This window comes from Phascolarctos cinereus, unplaced genomic scaffold, assembly GCF_003287225.1.
Source record: "Phascolarctos cinereus isolate Bilbo 61053 unplaced genomic scaffold, phaCin_HiC Scaffold_3;HRSCAF=262, whole genome shotgun sequence".
Classification (NCBI taxonomy): domain Eukaryota; kingdom Metazoa; phylum Chordata; class Mammalia; order Diprotodontia; family Phascolarctidae; genus Phascolarctos; species Phascolarctos cinereus.
The window spans coordinates 215,712,818-215,725,007 of record NW_027555736.1 but is presented as its reverse complement, the minus strand read 5'-3'; the positions used below and the strand labels follow the sequence as shown (position 1 = coordinate 215,725,007).

Below are 12,190 nucleotides of genomic sequence, written 5' to 3'. Positions count from 1 at the left end.
TTCTATATCAATCTATAGATAGATCTTCCCTATTTTCCTATCTGCAACTGGAGTTGTAGTAAGGATGCTTTCAGTGACACCATGAGGAGTAACTTAATTATTAATTAGTTAATTAATTAATTCCTTTATTTATCTATAAAAGTTGCTCTTTTATCTGTCTTTACAATGCCTATAGGCATTAATGTGAAATAAAAAATGACTTTATTTTACTAATTTTGACTTAGTCTTATTTGTTAGTGAGTTTCAGTTTTCTTCTATGTAAAATGAAGAAGATAATACCTTTAATACATCCCTTCTTGAATAGTTGTGGAGATCAAATGTGCAACACTTTGGAAACCTAAAAGAGCCACATAAATGGGAATCTGTTACCATACTATGTCTCAGACCCCTCTCAAAAAATAACTAAAATACACTGTATTACTTTTTCACTTGCCTCCTATGAAACATTAACCTCTGATACTAGTAACAGAGAATCTGCCTTTATTTTCTTTTACAAAAGATTAAGCCTTGTTTAAAAAAAAATCATAGTTGTGCTTTTTTAAGAAGAAAAACTAACATTGTTTCAAGAAACCACATTGGGCTGTGCATATTGGGCTCTGCCATTTTTGAATGCCATCTTTTTTTAATGGTCTATCAATAGATTATTCTCGCCATTTAAATATAATTCAACAGCCTGTTATTAGAATTTCCCTTAAATTCATGTCTTTTAGGGAAATGTATTTATAATTAAAGGAACTATGATTGCCACCATATGGCTTTCCCATGACCCACCTACCGTATGTATATTCTGGCCTCCACTTCTAATACATTATTTCTTTATTACAAACACCTCTTTTCTCTCCCAAGCTGAAGTCCTTATGAAAATAAGGGGCATGGTGTTAATAATGTTTTAAAAAAAACATCCAATTCATATGCACAGTGGATGCCAGGAGCATAAAAGGGAGGGCCTGTCTTCCATTGCCGGTGAGTAGTAATTGAATCTACCTCTACCCCCACTCCCCCAGTTAGGCATTTCATTCCCTAGTTTAGGCAGGCAATAGCATATGTACTCTATGCAATTTCAAAAAAGCAGCCATTTCACTCATGCTGACAGCCTGAGGACAATAATTCGAATGTAGGGAAGGATGAAAGCTATCTTAAGGGGTGGGCAGATTATTCAGATAAAGGTTGAGGACTTTAGTTTTTGATTTAGCACCTACTGAAGGAGGATTCAAACAAACCTCAATCATTTTCTTTAACCTCTGGAAAGAGGGAAAGCAGAAACCCAGGGCTTTGCTATTAATAAAAATAACCCTGATTTAGATCACAAGCCTGTTCATTTCCTGGTACCAGTCACCACCAGAGTTGTGTCCCAGCCTTTTCAATCCTTCATCAGGGTGATTGAGGCTTAACAGGATACAGGAGGTGATATATTGCTTGTTTGGAAAATGGCACTAATTTCCCCAAGTAAAGGGGAAGACAGTATTGCCATTTTATACTGTGTATCTATCTAGCATCTAGGCTGTACATAGCAGGAAATGGAGAAGGTTAAAAGGGCTAGACTCACATTGCTTCCTTCTGATTTTCCAAGGAGGAGGGACAATACTAACCACTTAAAATATTAATTTTTTTAATGACAAAAGAATCATACAAAAATACAAAAGTTTGCCAAGGCAGACAGGGTAATGATAGTGAACCTATGAAATTCAATCTGAATTCTTTGATTTTGTAGGCTAACATACAACATACTGAATATAAAGTAGGTAGATTAATATTGTTTTTAAACAACATCATAGAATAGCCAATTCATAAAAAAAATATGCTTACAATGTTCTTATGACTTATGATCCTATGTAACTGTCAATCATATGGAAGGAATGGAATAGATTAAAAGAAAATATTTGAAATCATGTAAAATCTTTGAATAAAATAAAAGATTCAAAGAATGACATAGTTTAATAAGGTCATATGATCATAGATTTAGATAAGTTTAGGTCCTAAGGGATTAAGCAGAATAGATGAGTGAGTGTAGATGTCTTCTAATTTGAAGACCAGAGCTCACTGCAGTATGGGTACATCCTGACAGGTAGCAAGATGTGCCAGCCAAGTCAAACCACCACGATCCTCTTGAGCACTATCTCCCCTCATACCTGAATGGAGAGAGAGTCCATCTAAGAACCTTGAAATAGCAATGCTTCCACCCCAAAGACTACAAGCACCATTTTAAGAAGCAAATCATGTGATGCAGATGCAAAAGCCGCCCCATGCAGCACCTGATCTTTTCTGTTTTTTGTTTTTTTTTTTTGGCAGAGAAGATCCAGCAATTCATGCTCTACCTCTGCAGCTGTGCTGACAGGGTCCGGGTCGGAGGCAGCCAGGCTACCTTCTGGTGCAGGGATGTCCAAGAAAGGGAAAGGACAGAATAAGAAGCCAGTGAAACCATTTCCTCACACTGGACCTGTGGCAGCTGATCAGTATGGTTCCATCACACTAGCTGTTCATGGCAAACCTGGCTCCAAACAAAATGCCATAACAGATGTGACAACTGAAAACATAAGTGTAGCTGTTGCTGCACCTCCATCTGAAGGAAAAACTAATGTGGAACTGTGTCAATATCATTCCAAGGATCTGAAACTTAGGAAGAGTGATGTTATGTTAGATAAGGGTAGTAAATTTCCTGAAAAAGTGGTAAAGATTTTGGCATCCACAACTCCAGAAGAGATTTTGAAGAAATTGAAAAGGCAAGCAGAAGCTCCCTAAAACAAACCAAAGGAAAGGCAGAAATGAATGTACCTTTTGTAGAACTGTTTTTTTTTTGTTTTTGGTAATACTAAAGAAGTAAATGGTAAGGAGAGGAACCTAGGTGATACTTGGTAGTACTTTGAAGAAAAAAACAGGTCTCTGAAAATATTCTCCATGGAATGTTTGAAAAGTCAAAATATTACATAACTAATAAGGCAAAGTATGCTGCAACCAAATTTCAGTTACTACTGGAAATACTCAAATCAAGCCATTATGGCCTGGTTCTTAATATTCAGAACATGTTTGTTAATACTACATACCTACCCTAAAGCTTATTTTATCGACTATTACTTCGATTTTACGGAACCATACATCTGAAGAGTTTAAAGAAACCCTAGAGATTACCTACTTTACCCATCTCATTTTTACATGATCAAACAGTTCCAGAGAGGCCAAGAGATTTGTCCAAGGTCACATAAATAATCTACTTCACTGAGACTAGACCTCACTTTCCTTCACTCCAGTGACAGTGTCCTGTTTATACCACTCTATTGTCTTGACTGTTAATTACTAGTTTTAAGAAACATACATGTTGAGAAACAGCTTTGCAATGAGTAGCTCCCTAGACTTGAAATCAAGGATATCACTTCTCTGAGCTTTAGGAAAGTCTCTCAAGGCTCTAGATTATAGATGGGTAGAAATGTGGGCTGGTAGACAAAATCATAGATCCTTGACTTATTTCTGTAAAGAAAATGTGATAGATTTGTTGAATTACAATTGGGCAATAACATTTAAAATGCAATTTTAAATAAAAAAGCAAGCCATATGGAAATGCAAACTGTTAATTAATCTTTCTGGGTATTGTAATCAAGGCTATCTATTACCTGAGGATGAAGGGGTTTGAATGGGAGAGTACTTGCCACCTAACTCCTCTGCTCTGTCAAGTGGCTCAAAATCAGAAACTGATATGATTTTGTCACTGGAAGTGACATTTTAAAGATGGTATTACAGGGCAGCAAGGTGGCACAATGGATAGAGCTCCAGCCTTGGAATCAGGAGGACCTGAGTTCAAATCCAGTCTCAGACACTTGACACTTACTAGCTGTGTGACCCTGGGCAAGTCACTTAACACCAATTGCCTCACCAAAAAGCAAAGACGGTATTACTATCTACTTTGTCGTTGCACCCTAAGAACCATGGGATCTTTCCAAAAGACTTGCAACTAAAATCTTTTGTATGTATTGTCTCACCCTCATGACCCACTAGAACAATAGGTCAATGAAAGCAGGAACTGTTTTGATCTTCTATTTATATCCCCAGTGATCAATGCAATGCTTCACGTATAATAAGAGCTTAATAAATGCTTCATTCATTTTGCTATTATGTTCACTTCCTTACTCAATAAACTCCATCAACTCTCTATTACCTCCAGGATCAAATACAAAATGCTGTGTTTGGCATTCAAAGCCCTTTATAAACTAGTCTTCTCCTACCTTTCCAGTGTTCTTACACCTTAATGATCCAGGGACATTGTCCTCCTTGCTGTTACATAAACAAGCCATTCCAGTTTTCTGGCTCTGCTAATTTTCTTGGGCTGTCCAATATACCTGGAATACTTTCCCTCCTCAATTACACTTACTGACTTCCCCAGCTTCTTTTAAGTCCCAACAGAAATCTCACCTTCTATTAGAAGTCTTCTCAAGCCCATCTTCATTTCTTCATTCTGCCCTCTGTATATATCTTGCTTTGTATATTTTGTTTGCATGTTGTCTCCTCCATTAAACTGTAAATTCCTTTGTGGCAGAGATTATCATTTGCCTTTTATTGTCTCTCCATCACTTAGTACAGTGCCTGGCACATAGTAGGCATTCAATAAATGTTTATTGATTGCCAATTTTTTCAAAGTAGTTACAGAATACTCATTTATTGAAGGAATGTTGCTGTTGCTCAAAGCAGGTCTAGAATTTTTCTTTTGAAATTGCTATCAAAGTCACTTTCTGAATGACTAGAATGTATAATTCTACCTCATCTACAAATCCTGAAGCATCATATTCACCAGATCATAGATTAAAGCTGAAAGTTGCCTAGCTACCCGCGTTTTTATGAAGTAAAAAAAGACAAAGCAATCTAACAAAAACCTGAGGACCAGAAGCATTAAAGACTTGCCCAAGGTCTCATAGGTAGCAAAGTAGCAAACCCAGATTTCTCAAAGAAAATTTAATATTCTTCCCACTGTGTGATATTACCTTCTGACTTGTCTCTGAATGGCTATTGGCTGCTTTTAAACACATACTCTCAAAGTTCTAAGATTCCCTGCCATTGATACTTTTACTAAGAATATGTCACAAATTCTAACCACAGTTCCAAAGAGGAAACACTGAAATATTTTAGCAATGTCAATATTCATTAGAACCAAAATAGTAATATAGCTGTTCAAGAGAGAACAAAACTTCTTTTGATACATAAATGTTATGAGAGCAATACTCTAATCCAGGGGTGGGGAACCTGCATCCCTTAGTTAAAAGTTATTAGGATAGTTAGGAGATTATTTGTTTATATTTTTGTTTAATAGTATCTAAACTATCTTGAAACTTGGTTGACTAAATGGAGCTAAAAAGCCTCTGGATGTTAAGTTCACTTCCTAGTGAAGTTGAACACAAAGAATCAAGAGTAGCTAGAAGACTGTTCTGATGGTTTGCTGGAATACCAAGGCGAGCACTTTGGGAAAGCAAGCTTCATTAAGCCGAATGAATCGAAGTCCTCAGTGCATATTATTGTTGAGTCGTTTTTCAGTCATGCCCTACTCTTTGTGACCCTATTTAGGGTTTTCTTGGCAGAGATAATAGAGTGGTTTGCCATTCCCTTCTCCAGATCATTTTACAGATGAAGAAATTAAGGAAAACAGGGTTAATTGACTTGCCCAGACAGCTAGTAAGTTTATGAGGCTAGATCTGAACTCAGGAAGATGAGGAAGCAGAAGATTCCTGACTCCAGGACCAGCACTCTATGCACCACATCATGTGGCTTCATGCTCAGTATACTCCAACTATTATGATGAGGTAAATATCATTTTGTTAAATATTGAATGAATTATGAGTGTCTCATTTTTAATTTCTCTATTAAACATAAAATAGCAGGGCAATGACCTGAGTCAAGCCTAGGCCAAGACAATGATGATGTATTTGCCTTTTAAAAAGTCACAACACTTCATACCTCATACACATCTATACAGAAGTATGAAAGGAATGGCTGATATTATTTGTCTATCAGGATGTCTTCCTTTCTCTAGGACCACAAAGATATTCTGCGGGATAGCATCCACCAATTAAAAGTAGTCCTTTATGGAGATACTTTTTTCCATAGTGTTTGCTCACTACATTTTAGACAATGCAGCAATTAATCTGTTACAAAAAGATTCATCTTTAGAGTTGCATTGCAGTGAGATTAAGTGTGAGCTGAGAAAAATAAAAAAAACGACACCTGAACAAAAACAATTTTGGGCATACAGACCACTAAAATAGACAGTGGTCAGCACCAGGGGAAACATAAGTTCACTGTATTCTCCCTTAATCGAGAAATGTGAATATTATGTTTAGTTTTAGATCTCAAAATTTAGGGTTAACATTGATAAAATGAAAAGAGGGTAAAGAGGAAGTTTTTGAAATGGCCCTGAGATTGTGCCATATCAACATTGGTTAAAGGACTGCCAATGATTGTCATGGAGAAGAAAAGACTTAAGCAGGATAAGATAATCCTCTTCAGAGCCTTGAAGGGCTGTTATATGGAAAAGGGGTTAAATTTGTTCCACTTCACTACAGCATACAGAACTAAGAACAGAGATGAAGATTTTATAACAAGGCAAAAAGAAAATTCCTAAGAAATTGAGCTATCCAAAGGTAGGTTTGAGATGTCTAGAGTGGGAGATTGTGATCATTTCCTCCTCAAGCATATACTTAATGACCACATAAGTAAGATGTAGAAGATATTAATGTTGAGGAATGGACTGTAATCGAGAAGCTCTGAAGTCCTTTCCAGTTCTGAGATTTAGTAGTTCTTTAACTGGGCTGAAAATATTTCAAGACTTTTAGTTTTTACTATTTTTAATGCACTGAGGACATCATGAGGACAGGTTTCTTGAGATATATGTAAGAAGAGATTTAGGGGAAAATATAGCTATCACTTTAATATTTTTATCATAGTCTAATTTATACCTAGTTATATATGTCTTATTTCCCAGGCCAAATCATGTCCCCTTTGAGGGGTAAGTCTGATTATTTCTGGTTTTTTTTTTTTCTGTATTCAGATGACACCATAGTGCTTTGAACATAGTAGGTCCATCCATAATAAATGAATGTTTATTGAATTGAAGAAAAACTTGAAGTTAATCAATTGGTTGATTACCAGTTGTGACTCGATAGTGATATGTAAATAATTTGGTATTCTTTTTTGTCTCCTGTTCTCTAAAGAAAGTATCTTCAAGTTAGAAAACTATGGTTCAGTTCTGATGAGAGATCATTTAGCATTTTGGATCTTCATACTTCAAATAGCTGTGTGGACTGGAAAAAAGTATCCTGGGAATCAAGAAATGAGTTCAAATTGTGATTTTACCACTTATTAAATGTATAATCTGGGTAAGATTATATCATTCTCTCTGAGCCTCAGTCTCCTCATTTGTAAAATAAAAAGTTTGGACTAGTTGATGTCTTGGAGTGGTGTCTGGAACATAGTAAACAATTATTAAATTCTTATCTATGCATCTATCCATCCATTCATCAACTGTCGGTCTATCTCTGTATCTATGCATCTATCTATGTATCTATCTATCTATCTTTAAAGATACCTTTGATCCTACTGTCATCCACAAGCATACCACTTCTATTTTCAAGAATTCATAAATTCCCTTACCTAATTATTATCTATTGGTTTTTCACTTATCCTTTTGTCTTCCTTTATAAAACCTGATTCTTTTTCAGCACCATGACCTCTCATCCCTTAACCCTACATTTCTCTCCCAGGCTATGTTCCCCATACTAGCCATTCTATCCACATCTTCCTGATTTGACCTTTGGGGGACCAATTGAATTATTTATTGTTCTTTTCTCTTGGGGCCCTAGACTCCTTGTCATATCACTGATTATGCCCAGCAAAGCTTCAGCCTTGCATGACTTTCACCATTTGTCAACTTTGCTTCTATACACATACTGCTGAATGAAAGTAGAAAAAATCAAACAACTGTTACGTCTGGATCCAGCACAAATTTATTTTATTAATTTATTGATTTATCAACAATTGCTTCTATATGCTTTTGAGGTGAAAATTTTTCTCCCCCTTGCTCACCCCACCCTTCCTGAGACAGTATACAATCTGATATAGGTTTTACATTTACATTCCTATTAAATACATCTTCACATTAGTGAAGTTGTAAGTAAAAATTTAAACCAATAGGAGGAACCATCAGAAAGATGAAACAAAACTCAACAGAAGGGAAAAATAAGTGACAGCGATTAGAGTTCCACAGTTCTTTCTTTAGATGTAGACAGCATTTTCCATCCCGAGGCCTGCTGAGAAGGGTTCATGTGACAATATTAGCCATCGCATAATGTGGCTGTTGTTGTGTACAAAATCCTCTTGGTTCTGCTCACTTCACTTAGCATCAGATCATATAAGTCTTTCCAGGTTTTTCTGAAGTCAGCCTGTTCATCATTTCTCATAGCACAATAGTATTCCATTACATTCATATATGACAACTTGCTCAGCTGTTCCCCAATTGATGGGCATCCCCTCAATTTCCAATTCTTTGCCACCACAAAAAGAGCTGCTATGAATATTTTTATACATGTGGGTCCTTTTCCCATTTGTATGATCTCTTTGGGATATAGCCTGGAAGTGCTATTGATAGGTCAAAGGGTATATACACTTTTGTAGCCCTTTGGGCATAGTTCTAAATTGTTCTCCAAAATGGTTGGATCATTTCACAACTCCACCAACAATGTATTAGTGTTCCAATTTTCCCACATCTTCTCCAACATTTATCATTTTCCTGTTTTGTCATATTGGCCAACTGATAGGTGTGATGTGGTACCTCAGAGTTGTTTTGATTTGCATTTCTCTAATTAATAATGATTTAGAGCATTTTTTCATATGACTATAGATGACTTTAATTTCTTCATCTGAGAACTGTCTGTTCATATCCTTTGACCATTTATCAATTGGGGAATGGCTTGTGTTCTTATACATTTGTCTTAATTCTCTACATATTTTAGAAATGAGGCCTTTATCAGAGAGACTGTAAAAATTCTTTCCCAATTTTCTACCTTCCTTCTAATCTTAGTTGCATTGGCTTTGTTTGTGCAAAAACTTTTCAATTTAATGTAATCAAAATTATCCATTTTGCTTTTCATAATGTTCTCTATCTCCTGTTTGGTCATGAATTCTTCTGTTCTCCATAGATCTGATAGGTAAACTATTCCTTGTTCTCCCAGTTTACTTATGGTATCAGCCTTTATATCTAAGTCATGAACCCATTTTGACTTTATTTTGGTATATGGTGTGAGATTTGGGTCTATGCCTAGTTTCTGCCATACTCTTTTCCAGTTTTCCCAGCAGTTTTTTTCAAAGAGTGGGTTCTTATCCCAGAAGCTGGGGTCTTTGGGTTTATCAAATAATAGATTACTATAGTCATTGACTACTGTGTCTTGCATATTTAACCTATTCCACTGATCCACCTCCCTATTTCTTAGCCAGTACCAAGCAGTTTTGATGATTGCTGCTTTATAATGCAATTTAAGATCTGGAATTGCTAGGCCACCTTCCCCTGCATTTCTTCTCATTAATTCCTTTGATATTCTGGACCTTTTGTTTTTCCAAATGAATCTTGTTATTATTTTTTCTAACTCTATAAAATAATTTTTTGGTAGTTTGGTATGGCACTGAATAAGTAAATTAGCTTAGGTAGGATTGTCATTTTTTATATTAGCTCGGCCTACCCATGAGCAACTGATGTTTTTCCAATTATTTACATCTGATTTTATTTGTGTGAAAAGTGTTTTGTAATTGTGTTCATAGAGTTCCTGGGTTTGTTTCAGGAGGTAGACTCCTAAATATTTTATAATGTCTACAGTAAGTTTAAATGGGATTTCTCTTTCTATCTCTTGCTGTTGGGCTTTGTTGGTAATATATAGAAATGCTGATGATTTATGTGGGTTTATTTTATAGCCTGCAACTTTGCTAAAGTTGTTTATTATTTCAAGTAGTTTTTTACTTGATTCTCTAGGATTCTCTAAGTATATCATCATGTCATCTGCAAAGAGTGATAGCTTTGTTTCTTCTTTGCCTATTCTAATGCCTTCAATTTCTTTTTCTTCTCTTATTGCTAAAGCTAAGGTTTCCAGTACAATATTGAATAACAGTGGTGATAATGGACATCCTTGTTTCACCCCGATCTTATTGGAAATGCTTCTAGCCTGTCCCCATTACATATAATGCTTGCTGAAGGTTTTAGATATATGCTATTTATTATTTTAAGGAAGACTCCATTTATACCTATGCTTTCTAGTGTTTTTAACAGGAATGGGTGCTGTATTTTATCAAAAGCTTTTTCTGCATCTCTTGAGATGATCATGTGGTTTCTGTTGGTTTTGTTGTTGATATGCTCAATGATGCTGATAGTTTTCCTAATATTGAACCAACCCTGCATTCCTGGTATAAATCCTACCTGGTCATAGTGTATTATTCTTGTGATAAGTTGCTGCAATCTACTTGCTAGTATTTTGTTTAAAATTTTTGCATCTATATTCATTAGAGAAATTGGTCTATAATTTTCTTTCTCTATTTTGACTCTTCCTGGTTTAGGTATCAACACCATATTTGTATCATAAAAAGAATTTGGTAAGACTCCTTCTTCACCTATTTTCCCAAATAGTCTATATAGTATTGGAATTAATTGTTCTTTAAATGTTTGATAGAATTGCATGTAAATCCATCTGGCCCTGGAGATTTTTTCCTAGGGAGTTCATCAATGGCTTGTTCAATTTCTTTTTCTGAGATGGGGTTATTTAAGTATTTTACTTCCTCTTCGTTAATCTGGGCAATTTATATTTTTGTAAATATGTATCCATTTCACTAAGATTGTCAAATTTGTTGGCATATAGTTGGGCAAAATAATTCCTAATTATTGTTTTAATTTCCTCTTCCTTGGTGGTAGCTTCGCCCTTTTCATTCTTGATACTAGTAATTTGGTTTTCTTCTTTCTTTTTTTTAAATTAAATTAACCAAAGGTTATCTATTTTATTGTTTTCTTTTCATAAAACCAGCTCTTGGTTTTATTTATTAGTTCAATAGTTTTCTTAATTTCAATTTTATTAATTTTTCCTTTGGTTTTCAATATTTCTAATTTGGTGTTTAGTTGAGGATTTTTAATTTGTTCTTTTTCTAGTTTTTTTAGTTGTATGCCCAATTCATTAATCTCCTCTTTTTCTATTTTATTTATGTAAGCATTTAGAGATATAAAACTTCCCCTAAGAACTGCTTTTGCTGCATCCCATAGGTTTTGGTATGTTGTCTCATTATTGTCATTCTCTTGAATGAAATTATTGATTGTTTCTATGATTTGTTGTTTGACCCAATCATTTTTTAGGATTAGATTATTTAGTTTCCAATTATTTTTTAGTCTATCTTTCCATGGCCCTTTATTACATATAATTTTTATTGCATCATGATCTGAAAAGGATGCATTTAATATTTCTGCCTTTCTGCATTGGATTGTGAGGTTTTTATGCCCTAGTACATGGTCAATTTTTGTGTATGTGCCATGTACTGCTGAGAAAAAAGTATATTCCTTTCTATCCCCATTCAGTTTTCTCCAGAGGTCTATCATACCTAACTTTTCTAATGTTCTATTCACCTCCTTAACTTCTTTCTTGTTTATTTTGTGGTTAGACTTATCTAGTGCAGAGGGGGAGGTTCAGGTCCCCACTAGTATAGTTTTGCTGTCTATTTCTTCCTGTAACTCCCTGAACTTCTCCTGTAAGAATTTGGATGCTATACCATTTGGTGCATATATGTTTAGTAATGATATTACTTCATTGTCTATGGTGCCTTTTAGCAGTATGTAGTTTCCTTCCTTATATCTTTTGATTAGATCTATTTTTGCTCTTGCTTTGTCTGAGATCAGGATTGCTACCGGTGCTATTTTTACTTCAGCTGACGCATAACATATTCTGCTCCAGCCTTTTACCTTTACCCTGTATGTGTCACTCTTTTTCAAATGTGTTTCCTGTAAACAACATATTGTAGGATTATGGTTTTTAATCCATTCTGCAATCCATTTCTTTTATGGGAGAGTTCATCCCATTCACATTCACAGTTATGATTACTATCTGTGTCTTTTTCTCCATCCTTTTCCCCCATTTATGCTTTTCTTTTCCTTTTTCCTTTCTTTTGACCACCACCTCCTTCAGTCCCTTCCCCC

The 12,190-nt window shown here is 35.2% G+C and overlaps 1 pseudogene; it reads left to right on the top strand.

Moving 5' to 3' along the window:
- Positions 1 to 737: 737 nt before the first annotated feature.
- Positions 738 to 2,739, top strand: LOC110203264 (UPF0235 protein C15orf40 homolog pseudogene; annotated as a pseudogene).
- Positions 2,740 to 12,190: the final 9,451 nt, after the last annotated feature.